Source organism: Lissotriton vulgaris, chromosome 2_1, assembly GCF_964263255.1.
Source record: "Lissotriton vulgaris chromosome 2_1, aLisVul1.2, whole genome shotgun sequence".
Taxonomy (NCBI): domain Eukaryota; kingdom Metazoa; phylum Chordata; class Amphibia; order Caudata; family Salamandridae; genus Lissotriton; species Lissotriton vulgaris.
Window position 1 is genome coordinate 2134176646 of NC_141687.1, and position 15413 is coordinate 2134192058.

Here is a 15413-nt window from a genome sequence, read left to right on the forward strand (position 1 = left end):
TAAAAAGGTCTGCCGGGACACCATCCGGCCCTGGAGCTTTCCCTTTTTTGGTAGAGTTCAATGCCACAAGAATTTCAGACATTTCAAAATTAATATCTATCGGGTATGGTGGGAATGTTTTTTCCTCTTCTTCCAGGTCTTGATCATTGATTGGTTTTTGGAAGATGCTAGTAAAATGTGATACCCAAGTTGCAGCGTCTATGGCAGCTTCGATTCTTGGGCAAGTGTCATCTGCCAAAAAAGGAGTTCTTAAAATTCTCCAGAAGGCTGTAGAGTTTTTTTCCTGGGCACTGGTGTGGAGTTCGTGCCACAGCGCTTGCTTCAGTTCCTCCTTCCTCTTTTTCCTTATTTTTTGATATTCACTTCTAAGAGTGGCTATTGTGCTGGGATCCCTTTCGTTTTTATTTAAGGCTAGCTTTAATTTTGTGTGAGCCTTAGTGCACTCTTGATTGAACCAGCCATTAGGCCGGGATGAGCCAGGTTTTTGTTTTCTTGTAAGTAGCGCCTTAGTTTTTTCCATGATTTGAGCGAAATTAGTTAAAAGCTCCGTGTCACTAGTAGCTATGTCCAAACAAATTTCGATTTGGGGATAGACTGATCTTATTAGCTCTTTGGTGAGTTCCTCTGGATTTATCCTCTCCCATTTTATGGTATAGCCGTTTACTTTGTCTATGTTGATATTTTCCTGAGTCAATGCACTGGCTATTATTACTGGAGAACATTTTTGATAGATTAATGAGACTTCCAGAGTTAGTATTGCATGGTCACTTTGGGAATTCGGTAATACTTCAAAGTTCTTTACTCTTAATTGTAAGGAAGCTGATATAATTATAAAGTCTACCGTAGTTTGGTAACCTCTTCCTATATAGGTAGGTGCAAGTGAGTTTTCCCCATAGTCCAAGGTGTTTACTATCTGGAGATCCAGATCGGATAGGAGATCATTCATTTGCCTTCCCATTTTGTTGTGCGAGAAATGGGTAAGTAAGAGGCCGTCTTCGGTCACCATGCCAGGGCATTTTCTTTCTAGTTGGGTACAGGCGTGAAGATTGAAGTCGCCTGCCCATAGTATTGTTGCCGGGCCTCCTTCTCCTTGCTGCATTCTAAAAGTAGTTAGTTTTTCGTGGAGGTGGGCCAAAACTCTCTCAAAGTCCAATTCATCCAGATTGTTATAAAAATTAATAATGATCATTGACTCTCTTTTCTGGAAGTAAAGGCCAAGGATCTGCAGATTTGGTGCCAGTTCAATAACCTTTATTCTAACATTTTGGATAGTATTAACTATGTAAATACACAGACCTCCCTTTGGTCTGCCTGTGTGTCCCGACTGCGCAAGAGACGAGTACGTTTTGTACCCCTGCAGGTGATATTCTTGTTGTGACCACGTCTCCTGTATGCATAGTACTTGATGGTTAAGCGTGTGGTACAGGATTGTCCCATCCTCAATTTTTGTCTTTAATCCAGCGATGTTCCACGAGATCAAACTCAAGATTGTTAGGCTGTCGCTTGAGCTTTTTGTTCTTTTTAGTTCGTTTAGGATCTCGGGGGCTGATGTGATCTCTAGGTCTGGTGGGACTGATGGGAGTTCCGTGAGTTCCAAACGGTCTATATGATTTTGGGAGTATTCCTGAGGTTGTGGTAGTCAATCAACACACTCCAGGGGACTATATCTGTTTGCTAATTGGAGGCCATTCCAACTATCCCAGCGTGTGGGGTCATTGTGCTTTGTCCTATAATCCTGACCACTCCATTCGTCCCTATCTCTGCCTTGATGGTTTGGGCCTAGTGGGTTGAATGGGGGAAACCAACCTTGCCGCGGCTGTTGCCATAAGTGGGTATTGTAGTGCGTGGATTGCTGAGGTTGCCACCATTGTTGGGTGGTATGATGTGGATGTTGAGGTGGGTTAACAGGAGGTTGGGAAACAAGATGTGAGGGTTGAGGAAATAGGACGGGTGGTTGCCAGTGAAAAGCTGGATGTTGTAGATTTTGCGGAAAACGTGGCCTATCAGGGTAGTGTTGGGGATGGTACGTGTTGTATTCAGAGGGATTTATAGGACCGGTGCTTGGTGGGGGTGCATATAAGGGGAAATTTTGCCTTGAGGATGGGGGTAGGAAGTAAGACAAGGGAAGGGGATTTATTTTTGTGGCAGGTCCTCTATTGGGCGAGTTGCAAATATAGTTTGATGCCCCTATCTCCCTGAATTTGATACTGATGACGTCCCCCGCTATTGTCTTCGTGCTTCTACCAACCCAATCTCCTCTACGTGCGGAGAAGATGTCACCCCTAATGTGGGCGGGTAATGGCCTATGGAGTTGGAGCCACTGGGCACATTTGTTCCTCAGCTCTGCAAAAGTTTCTCTTACGCCCTCCTTCAGTGGGGGAACTGCTGTTAATACCACCACGAAGGGAGAAGCTTCCGGGGGTAAGTTAATTATTTTAGGCCGAGGTTGCTTAATTTTCAGATCTGATGATTTTTCTTGGGAGGGGGTCTCTGCTGGGATAGTGGCGTTTCCTTTTGTTTGTCTATTATTTGTTTTTGATTGACCTTCTGGACCTGTTTGTATAGCAGAGGAAGGATCTACCGCCTCCGGAATGTTTTGGGGGGCATCCAGGTTACTCCCTTTTTTGACTAACGAATGTGTTACTGTCGTTTTTTTGGTTTGTGAAATGTTGGGCTTATCTGTTATGCCTGTTGTTTGTTTGATGCTGGATGATTTTTTTTCGAGTGTTTCCTTTGCTCCCGGCGTTGGGGCGGGACCATTCCTGCTTGGTTTACAACTACATTTAGTATTGATTAATGACGTAAGTCTGTCCAGCTTTGATATAAGTGGTTTAATCTGTGCTGTGATTTTGGCTTCAAGGTCGGATTTTAGGTCCATAACCATGTTTTCCACCCAACAGGGGATACCTGCTGAGGAATTTGGGGTAGGTGTAATCAAATTATGGTTCTTTATTTTTGTCTTTGGTTTTTCCCTGATAATTGGCATTGCCTTGGGGTGGGTGGAGATATTTTCCCTTATTTTTGTTGGTTCTAGGGTCGTTTCTGGATCAAGTGGTAAAGGATTACTGATGGCACTCTGGTCTAATTTCTCAACCGGTGATTGACAGGCTTCTAAGTCTGGGGTTGCGTCGAGATCGACGTATGATTGATCAGAGTCCGATTGAGTTACTGACAGATCTACGGAATTTGGAACAGTCATCGTAGGAGCAATGGTTAGTGGCAATGGTAAGGAACAGTTATTAGCCACCTGGTGAACGGGAGAGTTTGCGGTGGCAAGTGAACCGAGTGAAGATCGTTTTGCCTGCATGAGGTCCAAAGAGACTCTTTTCTCCAGTAGGATGATGCTTTTGTCAATGGTGTCATTGACCCTGGATATGAAAAGGTCTATGGGGCCCGTCACTTGCGTCACCAATGTCGCTTTCTTAGACGCACTTCTTGTTTTGGGACGCATCCTGAGTCCCAGTAATGTGCGTTAGTTTTCGTGGGGGCCTAGGGGGGCGACGTGGAGTGCAGGGTGACCGGGCCGGGGCCGTCCTCTGCCGTCCTCGAACGGCCTCAAACGGCCCTGTCTTTGCCCTGTCTTCGCCCGAGCTGCGTCCCGCGCTGCGGGAGGGAGATGTTGTTAAGTAGGAGGCGTAAAGGGCGGGGGGCGGGCCAGCAGGGAGAGCGGACCGGAAGCTCTTCCTTGGTCTTGCAGGGACTTCTGGGAAATGAAGTCCCCGCACGCTCGCAGCCCCGCTGGTCCCTCGCGCCCCTTACCGCCTTGGAGTCTTGCTGCCGGTGTCCTCGCCTCAGTCCTTCAGGATGCTGCCTCTACCAGCACCCACCGGCGAAGCGGCACCCGCGGAGCGGGTGCGGCGAGAGGTGGGCTGGGAGGCTGATGCGCTGCTTGGCTGGTGCGTGAAACTAATGCCTTCCGCTTGGATACAGAGTAGGTAGGTGTCCCACGAGATGGAGGGAGAGGGACGCTTTTAGCGGACTTGGATGGGCGGGGGGCGGGCCAGCAGGGAGAGCGGACCGGAAGCTCTTCCTTGGTCTTGCAGGGACTTCTGGGAAATGAAGTCCCCGCACGCTCGCAGCCCCGCTGGTCCCTCGCGCCCCTTACCGCCTTGGAGTCTTGCTGCCGGTGTCCTCGCCTCAGTCCTTCAGGATGCTGCCTCTACCAGCACCCACCGGCGAAGCGGCACCCGCGGAGCGGGTGCGGCGAGAGGTGGGCTGGGAGGCTGGGAGGCTGATGCGCTGCTTGGCTGGTGCGTGAAACTAATGCCTTCCGCTTGGATACAGAGTAGGTATCATATTGTGCCCGCCAGGCTCTTTCGGCTACCTTGCACTGCTGCCGCGTAGGCGACAGTGCAGCGGTAAACCAAGGCGCAGAGACCCGTTTCGGTGTCGGGCGAGATGTCAATTCCGGGGCAAGATCATTTAGCCTGTCAAAAAGCCAGTCCTGCATGGTCTGCAGATCCCTGTCAAGGGTGGACAAAAATATTTACAACAAGGGGTGGTGAAGGACAGAGTCTCTGAATTAAGCAGAAAGCTCTCACCCAGTCAAGAGATCAGGGCTAGATCCAACACCGTTTTTTAGCTCACTGCACCATCCCAGTTTCAGAACCTGGCTGTATGCAAATTAGTCTGTTCCTGTCCCAGTGCATGATGGGAACAGGGCAAACCAAACTACAAAAGCCAATTCTTACACTGGGAAGGAAACAAGCTCCCGGGGACCGGTTTCTGGCATTACAGCCGTCTTCGGCCCGGTTTGCTTGAATCCTGATGGTGCAATGAGCAAGGGTCTCACATCTGAGAATACCCTTCCACGCTTAGGGTGGACAAAAATATTTACAACAAGGGGTGGTGAGGGACAGAGTCTCTGAATTAAGCAGAAAGCTCTCACCCAGTCAAGAGATCAGGGCTAGATCCAACACCGTTTTTTAGCTCACTGCACCATCCCAGTTTCAGAACCTGGCTGTATGCAAATTAGTCTGTTCCTGTCCCAGTGCATGATGGGAACAGGGCAAACCAAACTACAAAAGCCAATTCTTACACTGGGAAGGAAACAAGCTCCCGGGGACCGGTTTCTGGCATTACAGCCGTCTTCGGCCCGGTTTGCTTGAATCCTGATGGTGCAATGAGCAAAGGTCTCACATCTGAGAATACCCTTCCACGCTTAGACACTCTGTTCATCACCACCCCCTTTTGTAAATCGATTTTGGCCACTATAGGTGTGGCAGGGTATACTCAGACATGAGTCCCTTTCTCACTGCTCCATCAGGATTCAAGCAAGCCGGGCCGAAGACGGCTGAAATGCCAGAAACCGGTCCCCGGTAGCTTGTCTCCTTTCTAGTAAAGAATTGGCTTGGTAGTTTAGTCTGCCCTGTTCCCATGATGCACTGGGCCAGGGACAGACTGATTTGCATATAGCCAGGTTCTGAGCTGGGATGGGGCAGTGAGATAAATAACGGTGATAGATCAAGCCCTGATCTTTGGACTGGGTAAGAGTGGTCTGCTCAATTCAGACACTCTGTTCATCACCACCCCCCTTTTGTAAATCAGAGAGTTTAATGGCAGCAGGGTCGGACGGATCATCCATCCGAAAGTTGAAGTCCCCTGCCACGATACAATGTTCAGCTTTCAGGACCAACCCCACCAGCACCGAATCCAGATCTTCAAAGAAAGTGCCGGGTGCACCAGTTGGCCTGTACACGAGCAGTCCCTTGAAGACTGGTTGTTATACTTTGGGCAAGATGCAAATTGTAATGAGCGCAGCAGTTAAGCCATTATCATTGTTTTCTGGTTTTCATACACTTGGTAAAAGAATCCTTAACTCACAAAAGAAGTTATGAGGATAAAGGTCCCTAGGTAGTTGACCTATCTGTCCCAACCAACTGTTTGTGCCTTTGCTTTAGCGGTTCTGATACATTTAAAAAAAACATTGTGCACAGTTTGAATCTGCAAATTATTAATAACATTGGTTCAGAAATTGTCCTAGACTGGTCTCACCACTCTATAGAATCAAGAGGGCTCCTCCACACTCCCTTACTGTAGGCCCTGACTGATGGCAACCTAACTATAGTATTGGAGTTTTATAACTCCACCTAGAGTTGTTGCCTCGTGGCGCTGTTTAAGTTGGTATCAGTGACTTTCCGTTTAGATTTGTTAACGATATGAAAAGATTACAGTTGTATCAATTTCAATCACATTATTGATCACCATCATTGAAATGTGTGCAAGTGGAAATGTGATCAGTCATCTCCAGAGCGGATCGCAAACATCATTTTGTGTAAAGGATGAGTAAAAATTGGAGGATTAATGAATCCAAAGACAGATCTGCTTCTCTCCTTCCCCAGAGTCTAGCTCGAGGGAATACACAAATGTACTGCTAGAGAGTCACTCATGAGGGTACATCCATAGGGTGGTGGTACTGAGTCACCAGTGCTGTAGTGCATGCTGACTGATGAAAACAAAGCAGTGGTAAGTGAAATGCTTGAATTAATTAATCCGGCTGGTAATTATTCGGGCCACATCCCAGTCCATCATTTATTTGCCCATTGTATCTCAGACCAGAAACCGCTAAATGCAAATAAGCCTTGGCCCTTCTCCAGTGGGAAAAGTTAAGTGCAAACTGATTGCCCAAGTGCTGTCTGAACTAGAACACAAGAAACTCCAGACTGGTTTCACCTTCGTTAGGCCTTGTGAGTGAGACCTTTGCCATAGTCCCCACAGGATTCAAGTCTAGGGAAAGCTGTTTGTTTTTTGTGCAAAATGTCATTGGTTCCTTTTGAAATATAGTCTCTTTGGTCCTTTTCGTTTAAAATATATTGTTTTAGTTATTTTGTATTTTTTACCTCCCCACATAAACGGAGAGAGTTCTGCCTCTGAAAACTCTTGTGTGCTTCTGTATACCTTTGCACTCTTTTTTCACTAGGTCTGCCGCTCCCCTCTGCCCATTCTACTCAAATGCCTAATGGCTCACAGTGTTACTATTGCATGTCACCTCTTCCCATGATGGCAAGCAATTATGTGCTCTTAGAAATCTTCTAGCTCTTACTCTTATATCCTAGTGTTTTATTTAATTTTCAGTCTGTGGTGTACTTGGCACCTGAGGGCCTGTCTACCTCTCCAGAGTGTCCCTTTCTTTTACTTGTCTACTTTCAGTGCGTCTCTGACAACGCCTGTCCTGCTACTTGCAGCTTAGCTAATCTACCATGTTCAACCTAGTAAGGTAAGACCTCTCCTCTTGGTGGTTTCTAGAGTTGGGCATGTCTTTCAACCTCTGGAAGAAATATATTATGAAACAAACATGCCTTTGTGACAAAGCTTTTCTCGACTAGTTAATACCTACTCCATGTTCAGTGAACCTACAGGAGCCTTGCTGTCACAACATGGATGCATTCACTACTCTCTGTGTTCAGTGCTGAGTAGCAATGTACATGTGCACTATTCCATTTCCTTCACTGTATCTCTTACTACAGAGGCTTTACAGTAAAATCAACCTCAAAGTCTACAGCCACTTACTGGTTTATATCAGATTGCAACTACATTGGAGGCCTGCTTTCTCTGCGTCACTCTCTGGGAAAGTGAGACTTGTGACACCTGTTATTACCTTCTGTACCGCTACTACCCTCCTACTTCCTGAAGAGTTCCTTTTCGAGGAGCTGTCCATTTTGTGTATTTTGGGTTTTTTGAAAGATAATTGTTAAACTCTCAGCCAGTAATACATTTTATATTAAAAACTGCTATGGTTCTTGCCTGCCAAAAACATAAGCTGCATGCATACATTATATACATTCTGACCCCATTACATATCAATTTAGAAGCATTACGACGGATACCTATAACCAGAGATTCCTCACCTTGGGAATTCTCCTAGATATGAAACTGGATTGCGAATCCAAACAATACTTACGACATAGAGCCACATATAGGTGTCATCCCTTTGTGACAGTGTGCTGGGATTTCAGCCCCTAAAATGACATGGATTTAAATCATGCTGCTCTGTGGCACATGCACCCTGATTGTTAGAACTGTGGGTCTCTAGTTGGCAGAGGTAGGTACCACTGTCCAAATAGGGACCCTTGCTTCTAGTCAGGGTAAGGAGGAAATACTCTTTAGATAACCCCTGCTCACCCCCTTGGTAGCTCGGCGCGGGCAGTCAGGCTTATCGAAGGCAATGTGTAAAGTATTTGTACCAACACTCACAGTAACACAGTGAAAACACCTCAAACTGACTCCACAACAGTTTATAAAAATAAATGTATCTTTAATCTAAACTACACCAGACCAAAACAACAAAAATCTAACATACACACACAGTTCCAGAATATGGTTTCAAAACATTTCTTAAGGTTGTGTTAGAATTGTTCACAGTTGCATCACGTTTTAGCCAACAGTACCTTTAAATGAGACAAAGTTCCAAGTGAAAAGCTGTAGCGATTAAAAGCAAGCGATGTGTCACTCCTGAGACCCTGGGGATGCGATGCCACAACCTCGCTCGATGTAGCGTGCGTGTTGCGGTGACTCCAGTCTGTACAGGGAGGGATGCAATACCATGCGTGGATTCCGGTGCACAGGTTTTCGTGGAAGTGTGGCGCAAAAGAGATGATGCGACGATCTTTGGGGCGGCAACGATCTCCGGTGCGGCGACGATGCGCGGCTCAGCAGCGATCTTCTACTCTCGTGGCCAGTGGATGCGATGGCTCTGAGACGATTCTCTCAGCGAAGTGATTTGGTCCGCAAGTAAGCGGTGTGACGATCTCACTCAGTGACGGCAGGCTCTGCGACGATCCTCGCAGCGATGGTAATTTTCCCACACCGGTCTGGTGCGTCCCGCAAACAAAGGATGCAATGGCTCTGGCAGCGGCAACAGGCGTTGCGACTATCTCGGCCTTCGTAGCGGCAGGAATTTAATCGCACTGACGGGGGTGCACTCAGCAAATGAGCGATGCGATAAAGTTTGCAGAAAGTTCTCTAAATCTTGGTTTCCAACTTCCCAACACAGGTACAACTTCCAGAGGCACCACACATGATCCAAGCACTCCAGGAAGGACAGAACTCTCTCAGCAGAGTTCAGGGAAGCTGGGGCTGAAGTCCTTTTCTTCCTGGGACTTCTTAACAGGGAGCCAGCTCTTCTTCAGGCCCTTGGAGATTCCTTCAAGCAAGGCGACACAGCACAAAGCAAAGTCCTTCCCCTCTCCTTGGCAGCAAAGCAACAGCAGGTCAGTCCAGTAGAGCAACAGCAGGACATTCTTCCTTCTTCAGTTTCAGCTTTATCCTTGGCAGAGGTTCCTTCTTGATTCCAGGATGATCTAATTTTCTGTAGTCAGGGGTCCTGTACGTATACCCCTAAAGGTCTTTGTTCCCTTTGTGCAGGAGGGCTCTGAGCCCAGTCTGAACCAAATCCAGAACATCGTCAAAAATACAGGAGGTAGAGGCCAAAAAGACAGGGGAAACAACGCCAAAGATGCCAGTTCTAACACTGATGCATCCAAAGCCCATCAGTGAGGAGAATCTAAATTCTTGCTTAGCATAAGAAATGGGCCCAGTCCTGATCCAAGTCCGTTTTTGTCAGTGGGTTCTTCACTGATGCCAACTGACCCTGGTTAGATTATGCCTGCTATGCCTCTTTTGCCGCAGGCTCCATCAGTAATTTCTCTATTGTCACCAGTACCTGCTGCATCTCTGACTCTGATTTGTATTCAGAACAAGCTTTGGCTATAGGATGCCAAACCTCAGTTTGGGGAAGCCTTTTTTTTGGGCTTTCCTCTGAGGCAGTAATTCAGGAGGATGGAAGCCTTAGTTGGTTCTTATTCGGATGCATTTCAAATCCTTGAGCATGTTTTCCATAATGAAGATGATAATGAGATGACTGAAAGCTTGCTCTCGCATTATTATACTAATGCTAGTTTTTAATTCAATCTCCAGAATGAAAATGGATACTTTACCAGAGACTGACTTGAATTTGCCCCAAGGGCCCCCTACAGAATACAGTACTAATTTTGTAGTCTTAATTCAAAGATCTACAGAGGTGTGAGATGTGCAGCTCATTGCAGTGGAGGGAAATACCAACCTCCTGACTGACATTGTACAGCCCAATCCGTCAATATGAAACTTGCTGCCATTTAACAACACCATGATTGTCTCCTCATAGTGTCCTGCTGTAAGTGGTGTTCAACTCCACCAGTGAGTAGATGTATTGCAAGATAAAACAGACCCGTATCATATGATCCAACCTTCCTGACCTGCATCCCACTCCTGATAGCCTTATTGTACAATCTTCTATGAGCAAAATCAATATTTTCTCATTATCTACTGCTTTACCAGATCAAAAAGAATATATATGATGGATAAGAGGGTCTTTTCTTAAGCCAGCACTTTAATCCTTGAATGGTATTGGTCTCCTTGGTCGCTAAACTCCAGGCCCTTGGGATCTGGGAAATGAGGCTTAATCCATTTAGTGTGAAGATTTATGTAATTTCTTCACTCAGACAGTAACAGATGGCCCTGAAATGGCTAAATATATTTTACAGTTGGGCCTGGATTTCAGATTCTGTTGCCTGATCCATGGGCACTAGTGTTGAAAGCAGATGGCACACTTAGATGCTTACCTTCGGTTTTTCTGGGGATTTCCAAGCCTCACTCATGGACACTCCTTTTGATCGGGCTGGATTGTTTAACATAAGGGGATTCTGCTCTGCTGGCTTGAGGACAGCAGAGACTTGGCTTGTTTCTTTTGGTTGCTTTCCTCCACTTGCCAATTCCATCAGCAATATTGGATATTTTGTGGGTAGTTGACGGGCCTTTTCAATCGCCAATGGCAGTTCTCACATTTTTGTGGTCCTGGGAGTAGGGGATAAGGTTATTAAAACTAGCATCGGTACTCCTCTTCCTCCTCCTGATTGCCTGGCACCACTGCTGACTAGTCTCAATTTTTCCTCGTTCAGCCCTTTGTGTCCAGCAGGGGGTCGAATACACTGCTGCTTCCTCAACTGGCACTCCATCACGTCAGACCAATGGATTCTTCAAAATTGCATAGTTGTACCCATCCCTTTTCAAGCACCTCCTCGTGTTTCTCCATTCTTTCTTAGCCATCAGCAGATCATTCTTCTTTTATTTTCATATTTTCAAGGAAGTGATTGTTACTTGGCAAGAGAAGTATTAAACTCAAACCCAAGGCAGAGGGAAGCCTGGGTTGCTGTTCAAGGTACATCCTGGTTCCCAAGAAGGGAATGGCCTGGGAATAATTTTAGCTCTCAGAATATTTGCCTCTATCCTCAAAAAGAAAAGTTCCTCAAGAAGTTCAAAATAATGATACTCACTCAGGTTCTGTTGACCTTAGGTCCAGAGGACACTGCTTTCATGTGCTGGTCCTACAGTCCCACAGTAAGTTTCTCCACCTTAAATGGGATTGGACCACTTCCAATTCACTGTACTGCCCTTCAGCATGACAGTAGCATTGCAGAGTTTTATGAAGGTCATGTCAGTAGTCATTACTCATCTTTGCCAGTTGGGGATCCACATATTTCTGTATCTTGATGACTGGCTGTTAAAGGTAAGTTTCAGTCTCAGTTAACCTTCAGGAAGTGGTGTTATTAATTCTCTGCTCTTACATTTTTCATCAAAAGCCCAAGTCCTATCTTCTACCATCTGATAAGCTTCCCTTAATAGGAGCCGTTCTGGACACAGTCTTCCTGAAGGCTTTTCATCACCGGGGAGAGTCTGGGACATTTGGGCTATGATACTGATGTTGCAAGTGAAAGCTACTTTCCAGCCTTGATGGTTGTTAGGCTACTCACATCCTGCTCATATTGCATCTTCTAGCACCTTCACCATCTGGCGCCTCTGAGGTTCGTTGGCGTAAGCAGGCCCTTCAGTCTTTGTATGCAGTGGAGTGATCATTGGGAATGCTTCATAAACCCCGATTGACATCTTTGAAGAGAAAGCCCAGAAACTTCATTCTTTTTTCGGGGATTCTAAATGGCTCCTTTAACCAACAGTGAGCAAACTTCTTGGTCAAGGATGGAGGCACAATGAGCCGACGTTTGAGAACAAGCGGGCGGAGATTGGAATGAGAGGGTGTAGCCATTCTTGGTCAAGGATGGAGGCATGATGAGCGGACGTTTGGAGAACTGAGGGGCGGAGATTGAAATGGGAGGTTGTAGCCATAATGAATGACCTGCAGAACCCATCAGCTGGATGTAACTGCAAGTCATTTGCATAGCAAAATCTTATCCTGCCCCCTACCATGCATGGAGATTGAGTAGAACCAGCTGAGAGGGTTTGATGTGCCCATAGAAGTAGTAGATATTGTCTTGCCTGTTCCCCCAAACCAATTTTCTCTGGTTGCTCTATGAAGTTTACGACCTAGTGTGTGGACCGTCGGGCAGATACTCTTACGACCAAGTTGTCTGATGTACTGTTTTTTTTATTACTAGCCTAGTAAGCTTTTGCTATGTGCACCATAAAGGTTTATTTATCGATCTTTTGTTTTTTTCCTGACCAACCTTCGTTGTTTAAGTCACTTGTTGTAATACTTTCCTGAATGAATTCACACGTTTTCCTCTGCACCCTTTATAATGCCACAGTAGTCCCCACGTTCTTTATATGCACAGTGTCGTCCTCTTATCCTGCTAGCCATCAAGGCAGTTTTCCTCATTATCACTGTAAGTGCAACTGTGATTACGCCATTTTTCTCTCACAAACTGATGCATCTTTGTGCCGAAAGTGGTTTTACCCTTCCATGTGGGAAGTCCATGTCTCTCCCTACTTTGCTTCTCTCTGCCTCATCCTTTTAAGTAGGAGAAGAGGCTTTATCAGATAGATCCTACAAAGGTCCTTAGCTTTTACGTACAAGGGACTAAGGTAGCCTAAGGTAATCTGGGGGAGAACAAGCTTTTTGTTGTATTTGCTATTGTTAAAAAAAAGAATGGCAGTTTTGAAAACTACTTTGTTCAGATGGATTATCCTTTCCAATACAGAACCTTCTGAAGGCCTTTGGGCTCATTCCACTAGTGGCATTGGCGAGGAATGTCAGTTCACACCTTCAACAAGAATGACTGTCTCGTTCTCAAGTCCATAGAGAGGGCTATATCACAAACTTTGTTTTAAAGGACTTCCAGGTACAAAGTCTGCACCTAAGATCCTCCATCGTTGCGAGGTATCTATTTAAAAGGTGCGGAATCTGATTAAGTGTCCATCAGAATGACAAGTTACTTATATTTAGCAATGCTCTTTCTGGTGGACACTCTAACTTCAGATTCCTCACTGGCACCCATCTCCACATTATGTGGAGTGGACCTTTGGGCTTCTAAAAAGAACTTGAGACAGGACAGGCATGCTGTCATGTTTGCTGTCGGTCACAGTTCACCCTCATCTGAGGGTGAGGAAGTAAAAAAAATTAAAACTGATATCTGTATGCTGGGATGATGCCTATAAAGGACTCTTTGCCTTCAAGTCCTGATGCAGTAAGCTGGCAATGTTGCCACCTATTGGCACGCTGAACATTTGCTGAAAAAGTTCAGCATGCAAATCTGCCCCCCAGGGGGAATCAAATGGTGAGGAATATGCGGTTAAAGTATCCACCAGAAAGAGTTTTACCAAAAGTAAGTAACTTGTTCTTCTGAAGACACTGTCAAGCATTCTGCACTGTAAAGTTTCCCCCTAGTTGGTCTCTAGAGCACTCTTTCTGCTGTTAATGGTATTCCAGTCTCCTATACACATTTCTGCTTCTGATCAAACAGGTCCTGAAGAAAGTCAGGCAGGGCCCGAACACAGGTGATCCTGGTGGTCCCTATTAGGCAAGGAGGTCTGGTACACCAAACTGCTTAACCTCAGCATCTAACCTACTCTTCAGCTTTCTCTTTAGGCTTATCAGCTATTCTGTCAACATGACAAAGAACTACATCCTGCCTGCTACAATCTACGCCCCCATGTGTGGAGATTGAGAGAAAGCCGCTTAGCAGTTTAGATTTTCTGTCTGAAGTGGTGGATGCTCTTTTTTTGCTGCTGACTTTCCACAAAGTCAATCTGCTCAGGCAGTTTGTTCAAGTTAGTCGAATGGTGCAGAGAGAAGCAGTTTCTTTTACAAGCTATGTTTTCTGGTCTCTTTTTGTTTGTGTTTTCTTTGACCTTACATGTCCATGCTGTGGGTACTGTTGAAGGTTGCATTTGGCAACTGTCAGTCTTTCTTGCCTAATGATTTCTCTTTATTCATATCATTAGTTGTGATGTGGTATTCACGCGTGTTCCTCACTGCCCTCTTCATTATGCCTGAGTGGGACTTAATTTAGTCCTCACTTTCCTTATAAATGCTCTTTTTGAGCCTTTATGTAGTTGTATTTCAAAACACAATCACTTCTGCATGTTGATTCAGTGAGCTATAGACATTGTTTTTCCGACTTCCATACACTACCATTTTCACTGGCAAGATGATTCTAAGGACTAAGGCATCCTTTCCTCTGAAAGCGACATCACCCTTCCACATGGGGCCATCCATTATGCTCTCTAGGTTCTCCTCTCTGCCCTTAGGAGAAGAGGCTACACCTCTAGAATCTACAGTGGACCCTTTGTCTCTACATTGATTGAGCAGTACCAGGTAGGTCATCAGCTCTTCATTTAATTACTTGGCGCAAACAAGGTAAAGTCATTTTGAAGTCTGTCCTTATCGTGGTGGAATATCCATACTTTTACCAGGCAGTACTCTATTAATTCTTAGGTCAGCAGGGAAGGGTCTTTTTGCTTGCTAGTTTCTACGGGAGTTCCTGGAGTCCAGTCTGCTCCTCACACCCACCACCTTAGGCGGGGCATTATTTTTCAATTGATTCTCATAATGGGTCATATGCAGTTAGAAGTAACCATTGGAAGAAAAAGTTGCTTACCTTTGGTAACACTTTTCTGGTGGATACTCCATCTAGCTGCAGATTTCTATCGCCCACCCTTACCATATGGTGTGGACTTTTGGAAGTTAATACGTTAGTTTGACATAGGTCAGTGTTCTCAATCTGTCAGTTACTCTCTGCATCTTAGGATGCTGAAAGCATTAATGAATAAACTGCCATCAGCTCGCCGGATGATGCCTGTATGTGGGCTCCATGTCATTATGTACAGAGGTGGTGTAAAATAGCAAAGGAGGTTGATTGCGATATTGCAAGCGTTTCTGGATCCAGTTTGTCGCCTGGGGAAATTAACAAGCAGCGGAATCTGCAAGTAGATAAGATTATCTACCATAGAGAAGGGTGCTAAAGATAACTACCTAATTCTTTTTGCTAAATGGTTTAAAGGGACTTCAATTAGGGCAGGAGGGTTGGATAGTAGCCCATACCGGCACATCACAAGACATAGTTGGATTATCTTGGTTGATGGGTAGAATGTAGTATACTCGTTGACGTGCTTGAAAAGCCATTAGACTCTTGGTAGCATTGCAA

General features: G+C 45.5%; 1 protein-coding gene across 1 annotated transcript in view; it reads left to right on the top strand.

The window, feature by feature from the left end:
- The window catches only part of LOC147733821 (protein KTI12 homolog), a 448752-nt gene that overhangs the window by 306426 nt on the left and 126913 nt on the right, over positions 1-15413 (top strand). The window lies entirely within an intron of this gene.